We start from the raw sequence: 8734 nt of genomic DNA, 5'->3' as shown, positions 1-8734 counted from the left end.
TCCCGCATGGTCTAGTGGCTAGGATACACGGCTCTCACCCGTGAGGCCCGGGTTCGATTCCCGGTGCGGGAAATAAGGTGCTTATTTTCTGTGCGCGCACCATCACGGAAATAACACGCGTGGTCTTGTTGTGATTTATTTGGTAATTGTATTCTGTATTTGCAGGAGCGTGCTTGTGTCAAGCTGACGTCACTCTGCCCTTTGTAGTTTAAGACTCCGGCACGTTAGGCACCTGCTAGCATTGTTCAAATTTGCGGTGTCAGGAAGCCATGCTAAATCTATGAAAATTGCATTCTATAAACATGTGCAACGTATCAACATTGTGTTACAACAGTCCAAAGTGACGAGCCCACTAATTCTTCTGAAGTCCCCTGCCTTGGTTGCAAGAGTGTGTATGCTGGTAGTGCTTTTGCACCATCAGTTCGTCCAGCATCGAGGCGGCATAAATGGAACAGAACATAAGGCTAACGGAGTTAATTCGCGCTTTTTGGGTAAACTTTCCCTTCAAGGTGGGTACAGGTTTTCAAATGCGAGGCGGGTGCGGCTATTCAAAATCTAAAAATGGCGACTCTGGGCACTACCCAGTGTCATTATTAGACTAGCCGGTCCTGAGGTTTCACCAGAGTACGTTCTTGAGCTGTGCCTCAAGAGTGAGACAATCTTTTTTCAGGATGCTGAAAGCCTCTTAAGTGGCTGACCACATTTGGGACGTGCCTTTGCTTTCGTCGTTCAAAATATCCCCACCCCGTCTAGCACTCATGTCCGAGAGCGTCAACCATTACGGGCCTGGGTCCCATCCTGACACACGAATAGGCCTGTCCTCTCGTGGGTCTGTTGCAGTTCAGATGTCCAGCCCACTGGTACTGGTCCAAGATATTTGCCACGGCACGTTACGAACAGCGGTTATGAGTGAACTGAGAGACGTTCGACAACGACTGAATGGCACGTGCAACATACTCTTCACGGCTGGAGATCGAATGTAGTTATGTTTTAACGTAAAGAAGTGACTCGATGTTCGTTAATGGAAATACACCACAGCCTTGTGCGGAAGATTGACCGAAAAATATACAGCCGAAATATTCATATCAGATTTTGTGACACACCTTTTGAAAATCCAACAAGAGCACGTTGCGGAAGCATCGGTGGTTCTGTGGCAGAATGCTCGCCTGCCACGCGGGCGGCCCGGGTTCGATTCCCGGCCGGTTTATTTTGGCCAATGATAGAGGGATATGCAGGGACAGAACTTCCTGTATCAGAATGAAAACACACATGGACGCGCTGCGGTTAACATCATCAACATAATTCCCTGTTCGGGAGCAACGAGTAGTGACATGGGAGCATTCGACCGTTCACCAACGCACATCCCTTTTTTTGCTTTTGATTTGCTTCCAGTGAGCATTTTCGAGTCAAGCTCCTCAACGATTGAAAAAATCTGCTTACGCCCTTGCACAGAAAAATTTTGTTTGCGGTAATTGTAGCGGTGCAATTGTGTGACCAAAAAGATCCGATCTCTGGCAAATTATGCGTGTTAGCCACAGATAATGATGTGAGGATAAATAGATGCTGGCATGATGGGTGATACTTTGAACAAACCGTAATTCCCTACGCCGTAATAAATCATTGTTCGTCAGCGCATCGTACAACAACCAAAAGAAGCAAGTGCATGTGGAAGCGAGGGAGAGTGACGCGTGGCAAACTAACCACATTGCCTTTCCGCCATGACATGACAACCAGCACACGACTGTGTGACGTCATCACTGAGTACCAAAACGTCCTGTGTCCGTCTAACACGTCATCCAGATTTGCTGTAGTGGGGAGCCAGCCGGCCAGGTGCTTCTGAACCAGCGATCGTAAGCAAATCACCATCTCGGTAGAGCAACGTTTACCAACGGCGATGACATCTTTTTTAATCTGCAAAGAAATCGTGCCTAAGGTCCATATCTATGGACTAACAGAAACAGAAATAAAACGCAATATCATCTCTTATAGCATGTATTTTCAAGCAGCCGTAGTCTAGTCTGGCAAAACCTGCTATTCGCATCATACTTGTTGCACTATTGGTTTTTACGATGGTAGTCAAGTGATCATGAACAGCGTAGTTGCCTAAACGGAGTGTTTCTCGTTTGTGCGAAATTCCGAGCTGAGATAGCCATTTCCAAGATGGCATCCAGTGCAGTTCACAGCCTGTCCTCTTAAAAGCTCCAGACACTGATTTTTTAGCTCGACTGCAAGACCACGCAGCAGCAGGTCCACGTAATGACTAAGTTGCAGCGGACCCGCGCGATAACCAAGTTGCAGCAAACCCGCGCGATCATCAGGCTGCTGCAGACCCGCGCGGTCACCACGTTGCAACTGACCCGCGACCACCAACTGGCAGCAGACCCGTGCGGTCACCAAGTCACAGCAGACCCGCGCGGTCACCAAGTTGCAGGAAACCCGCTACCACCAAGTTGCAGCAGACCCGTGCGGTCACCAAGTCGCAGCAGACCCGCGCGGTCACTGAGTTACAGCAGACCCGCGATCACCAAGTTGCAGCAAACCTGTGCGGTCACCAAGTCGAAGCAGACCCGCGCGGTCACCAGGTTGCAGCAGACCCGTGTGGTCACCAAGCTGCAGCAGACCCGCGCGGTCACCAGGTCCCAGAAGACGTTCACGGAAGCTACGCTGCGGTCTGCACCGGGCTATGGTCCACACGTTAGCAGACTGAAGCTGCACCCCATCAGCAGTATGCCCGAACGCCAGCACCGCATCACCAGTACGGCCGCGTCGCAGTTCACGTATGGTAGCGCTGGACCGCCCCCAGCAGCGGGAGCCAGCTGTTCCGATCCCCTCCCGGCTCCAGCTCCTCTCCCAGCTGCAGTCACATCGGCCTCTCCGGCCTTATCTGCGCCTCACTCGGACCATCCCCCCTCGGACAGTCAGCATGTCTGACCTCATGTCTGAAGGGATAGTAGGAGAGAATGCGCTGCAAGATTGGCAACCAGTGGAAACCGCATCGTTTGTAAATGACGGTAAGAAATGCACTGTGCTATGTAAACGGTGGTAGGAAAGATATTGTGCTGAAATAATTTGCCACGAGTGAAGACGTACACACGGAGACATATTCGTAACGGAGGGGCAGGAAAATCAGGCTGTCTATGTGCCGATAACGAACAATTTGTAAGCGGCAGATGTATATGACTAGCGAGCCGATTGTGTAAGATTTAGCGACGAAGTGATGATTTAAATGGAAAAAGTAAAGGGAGTTTGCCTGGCCAGGACTAGGATCAGGCTTATTTATTGTGCACGTTGATTAAAGGGAACTTTGATATGCATCGATTGATGTAGCGGCCCCACCCATTCTCTGGCTTCCAACTCGGCGAAAAAGCAATTCCTAGCAAATGTGTGCAGACATGGGTTTTCATTTCTCCAAATGATGGAGGGGCCAGAGTTTTCAAAATCGTCATAAGTTGACAGGCATGAAAACTTCTCGAATGTAGTCCTCTCTCTCTCTCTCTCTCTCTCTCTCTCTCTCTCTCTCTCTCTCTCTCTCTCTCCTCTCTCCTCTCTCTCTCTCTTCCTCTCTCTCTCTCTCTCTCTCTCTCTCTCTCTCTCTCTCTCTCTCTCTTGTGAGTTGAAAAGTCAAATTTACGTATAAGTGTCCATTCTCTATGCCTGTATTTCGTATAAGTATATAGTTATATACCGCGAGAATATTTTCCATAATAGCTTTATCTGGCATTGCGTCCCTTTGAAATGAATGTTCTCGACAGTCAAATGCGTTGAAAAACCATATACATTCCAATTAATGTAATACAAAACATAAGCATTCCTCCTTGCATCACTTCGGAAGATGGTTCTAAACAGTTCTCAAAAACGTTTAGACACATGCCCTCTTGTTGATAATGCCTCTCCCCGCCCACTTCATCAAACACGTTAAGTGTCCCCCCAAACTAAGTCATGCGCTGCGGGCAATTAACAGGCTGGGAGTCGGCTGCCCGTCACGTGAATCCATTGATTTGCCAGCTTTGCGAAGCAATTAGAACTTGTTCACGGCTATGTGCGCGCACTCAGCTTCCTCCATGACCTCCAATATCACACACGGAGCTTGTCCCTCTGGCCCTAGTTAAATGCTTATTCGGCAAATTCACAAGGTGAATAAGTGTTGTCATCATTTGATACCTAAGTTGTCGGTGTCAGTTATACTCTCTGTACTGAAGTGCACGCTGAAAACAGTGGCCCGATTTCCCGCCCTGGGAATCAAACCCGGGCTTCAAGGGATAGAACCGTGTATCCTAGCCACCAGACCACGCGGACGGATTGCAATGCGGCCGTATACTTCTAGATTACAATTTGTAAAAGAACGATGAAAAACGCTGCAAACCAGTATAAGATATGCACTTAAATGCACCTTGAGACAGTAGCATGTGAAACAACGCTACTTTTCGCTTTGCACACCTGCGAAAATGTGCGTGACAAATGTTGTTCATAAGTTGTGACAGATACCGTAACATGCTTTCCTTTTGCGTGATGCCAATGGACATCCACGTTGAGCTGTCGATCAGCGAATGACGGCTCATAGCGCGAAGTAGTGTTTACCTGATCACAGTTGGTTAGGTTGCGTGGGTGGCCAAAAGTAGTGGGTTTAGCCATGTTTATCTTGGGAGACGCTTCCATGGAACTGAAACTAAATGATTGTAGGGTTTTAAAAAAGCTCGTAAACCACATTCCCCACCGAACACCGCCATTGTTTGGAATTCAATTTGTGACACGTACCCAGTATAGTATCGCACGCTAAAGGCTTAGGGCTATAACAAAGGAGTGGGGACACCACACTACGGCAGCTTAAGCGATCTCACAAATAACTTTTGAAATTTTGATACTAAATTTTAGGGTTGTTATGATCTTAATTCTATATTCAATTTCATACTAACTTTAGATTTAATGTTATATTTGGTTTCATGTTTAATTTCATATATATCTTATATTAAATTTTATCTTAAATATCTTTTGCACTTTTCAACCATGTGCCGCCAAAACTGTGTATTGGTATGCGTAGGTACCTTGGAGGCATCAAGGTAACGTGGAGTGTGAAAATGTAAAAGAATGCGCTTCTGTCTTTAAGCTATCGAAAGCAGAAATTACTTTTGATTCCTGTAAGGTGGTAGCAATGGTGATATTTTGGCTCAAATATCTGTGATACGATATATGATGTGATGCGCCTATTTTTTGTCATCCTCATGTCAAATCACTCTCCTTACCAGCAACCAGCTATGTTAGGCATTTTGCCCCCCCCCCCTGCCAAGGGCAACTTAGGGCAAATTTTGCAATGGAAATGAACAAGTTTCTTAAATTTAAGATACCCAGATGAACCAAATTTACCGTCAAGCCTTTGAAAGTCTCTAAATACGCAAGCGAATTCGCGCGAAATCTTTTGATAAGCTTTTCTCGTAAAGCGGTCTGGACCGGATTGCATTGAGATAGCCACACCGTCATTCGTTCCCCTTCAACCCATAGCCCTGAAGTGATAGATTTCTGGCCGATTTGGCTCTAATCCGAATAACCAAACTGTATTAGAATATCCGACACTTCCATCCTCTTTCTTGTTTCACCCTGCGTCCTGGCGACGCCCCGCCTGTCTGTGGCAGGCCGCATGCGTCCGCCAGAGCGGTCTGAGAGGTCCATGGAGAGGCAGCCCCCACCGGGCGCTCAGCGCATTCCCCACAGCAAGGTCCCTGCGCGGGCTAATGCTCAGCGATCGATGCGCCTGGCACATGTCCTGTCCCACCTTATCGAGTCTTCTCCCTCCCGCAGCACTGGACTGATCATTGTTGGCCAGAGGGACTGTATTCCAAATAACCAAACCGCGTTAGATTTTGCATAGCTTACGCAACATTGGCTGAGAACCAATAGAAATCCACCCAACAGTCTGTGCATATTCTCGGGCGTGCAGCTTAGATACCAGGGATTTCTAGGTCTTAAGAAGGGTAGGGTTGTGAAATGCACCCACTGACCTTCAAGATGGTCATTCCATTTAAATCTCATACAAATTTGAAACACCTGCTTTAGCGTTTGTCGAAAAAATTCAGTTTCGACTTCATAGATATGCTGAAAAGTGATTCGGAAAAGTAATCCTTTTGACATCATGCGAGATCAGATTGCACACATCTTCCCGCGTAATCCGGATCGGAGTACTTCTGATGCCTCTATTAAATTTGAATGCAACCGCTGTCGCCTTTTGTTTGGTTACGCCCTCGAATATGTCATTTCATCGAGGTAACCGTTTGTTTATATGTGGCATCGGTTTCCAGAAACCCGTATCCTTACGAAAGTCCGAAACGGTATTTGAAAGGGTGGTAATGATGACAAAAACTGGTAAAAGTCGCCATTATTGGATACGAAGCATGGTGCAGTGATACGGACTGGTGTTGCACTAAGGGATCAGGCACAGCTGTTTTAACCATGAGTGTGACTCTACGACGCACTAACTAACTTCTTGAACTCACTTTATTGGAAAGAACGGCTTAGAGAGACTCGGAAAGGCTTATTGAAAACCCGCATTGTAATGCTCTTCAGCACATAAATCCCCTGGGGCATCCCCATGGTGCTGTCGCCATGGAATTGGCAGACCTGGCCCGACAAGGCTCCGACCCCCACCCCTCTCTGTCTCCGTCCAGCTTGTAAAGCCCAGGGTGTCTCGATGGTGGACGAACTGGTGGGCAATAGCACGAACCAACATATGCACTCCTGCCACCGAAGTGACCGAATAATACCAGACTGCTTTTTCGTGTTGTATTGCCCCCACCGTACGTTGCACGGACCCCGCCCGTGTTGTGCGGACCCACCTCCTGTTGCATGGACCCCACCGCCTGCTGCACGTATCCCGCCGCCGCTGTTCCGATCCGGCGGGAGACATTGCGGAAGTTTGCTAAGGTTCTGTTCTGGATCTAAATATGAATATTACCATTCCACGTAAGGCTGTATTCACAGCCGCGTTTGACCAGCTGAGAGGCGACGAAAGAAGGAAGCTGACCTCTCTCACGACCCTCTGGTCGGAAACTCGATTCAGGCCATATTCAGCAAAAGTTCGCAGAAACAAATCACCAAGTCAGTGCAAAAAATGCAACCGGTTACCTTTGGACAGGCTACTGATCGTACGGTGCCTACTTCGATGGGAGCAGCGGACAAAAGGTGCGCAGGCCGCAAACTTTTTTGAGGAATAGTCTATTGCTGATGCTCAAGGCTAAAGGCAGACTTCTAGGTGGCGGCTCACAAAACTGTATTGGGAATGAACCAAGATCGGTCTGGTGTGTATTGCGGTCAAGTGAGCGATTGGCAGCAGGACATGAAGGGGACTGCACTATAAGACGTGGAGACATGAAGAATCGGGGAGGCGGCATGTGGCGTCGTGTCCCGTTGTTACTAGTCGCGTCTGTATGTGTGTCTCACGTGTGGGTCAGTGGTGTCACGTGTTGCCAACTATATTTTCTTCTTTTTCGCGCCAACCTCTGGATGTTGAGCTTCTGCCATTTTCATTCAGCATGATAAGCGACCGGGACTCAATCGTGCGCGTTGTTAGCTGAATGTAATGCATCGGTGTGAGAAGGCTCAGAACACAAACACTCTTCGTGAACCAGAAGAGCTGTGGGACACAGCAAGCTCCTGATGCAGGCTAACACGTGATTCTAGCAGCTGCAAGCTCAAATACACAGTCTGGTTATTCGTTTTGGCGCGATCGAGATTTTGATTCTAGCGCGCCTTTTTGGTAACCCTTTTAAGCGTCGTATTCTTTTTCGGCTGTGGTGTAATGAGTGCATAAGCTGGCAACACAAATTTGTACCGCAAAACATGCATGGAGAGGATGGCCCGAAGCCCGCACGCCCGTAGCCCGCTCTTTAGTACGCTCGTAGTCCGCTGGGCGAAAAGCGAGGATGGACTTATGCACCCAGAAAACGACTGGGAATACTCCATTATTATACTTGTACGTTTCATCTGATTTTGACAATAATATCATGGCGTTGCGTTGTTCACCTGGAATCCAGCATAATGATAACGCGGTCAATTTGCGCTGGTTGGATAAACTTTCTTTTCAAGGCGGGTACGGGTTTTCGAATGCGAGGCGGGTGCGGATATTCAAAATCTAAAAATGGCAACCCGACGCACTACCCAGTGTCATTATTAACATAACCGGTCCTGAGGTTTCACCAGAGTATGTTCTCAAACTGTGCTTCAAGAGTGAGACAGTCTTTTTTCGGGATGCTGAAACCCTCTTAAGTGGCTGACCACATTTTGGACGTGCCTTTGCTTTCATAGTTCAAAATATCCCCACCCCGTCTAGCACTCATGTCCGAGATCGTCAACCATTACGGGCCTGGGTCCCATCCTGACACACGAATGGGCCTGTCCTTTCGTGCGTCTGTTTCAGTTGAGATGTCCAGCCCGCGGGTCCTAGTACAAGATATTTGATAGAGACAAGAGACAAGATATTATTACGAAACCGTGTAGGAATCCGCGCTCTCGGCTAAGTTGCCAGCGCTGAGGCCACTTGTTTCCGAAGCAGGCTTGAATTCAGCACCAGCAGCCAGCGCTGGCTCAGCAGGCGGCGCGGGCTCAGCAGTCGGCGGGGAAGGCGACTCAGGCTCAGCAGCAGACACAGCCTCACTGGCAGCCGAGCTATGACGCCCCTAGAGTTGTCTGGCCATCCTCCGCACCTCGCAAACCTCCCAAGTCACAGTCGTATCCCAGTCATGTAACC

The 8734-nt window shown here is 48.3% G+C and overlaps 1 non-coding gene across 1 annotated transcript; it reads left to right on the top strand.

The window, feature by feature from the left end:
* On the top strand, positions 1-72 carry TRNAE-CUC (transfer RNA glutamic acid (anticodon CUC)). The gene has a single exon. It is a non-coding gene; the product is annotated as a tRNA-Glu (tRNA).
* Positions 73-8734: the final 8662 nt, after the last annotated feature.

This window comes from Pollicipes pollicipes, unplaced genomic scaffold (assembly GCF_011947565.3).
Source record: "Pollicipes pollicipes isolate AB1234 unplaced genomic scaffold, Ppol_2.1 Scaffold_5282;HRSCAF=6240_pilon_pilon_pilon, whole genome shotgun sequence".
Classification (NCBI taxonomy): Eukaryota; Metazoa; Arthropoda; class Thecostraca; order Pollicipedomorpha; family Pollicipedidae; genus Pollicipes; species Pollicipes pollicipes.
This window is presented reverse-complemented; position numbering and strand designations above follow the sequence as displayed.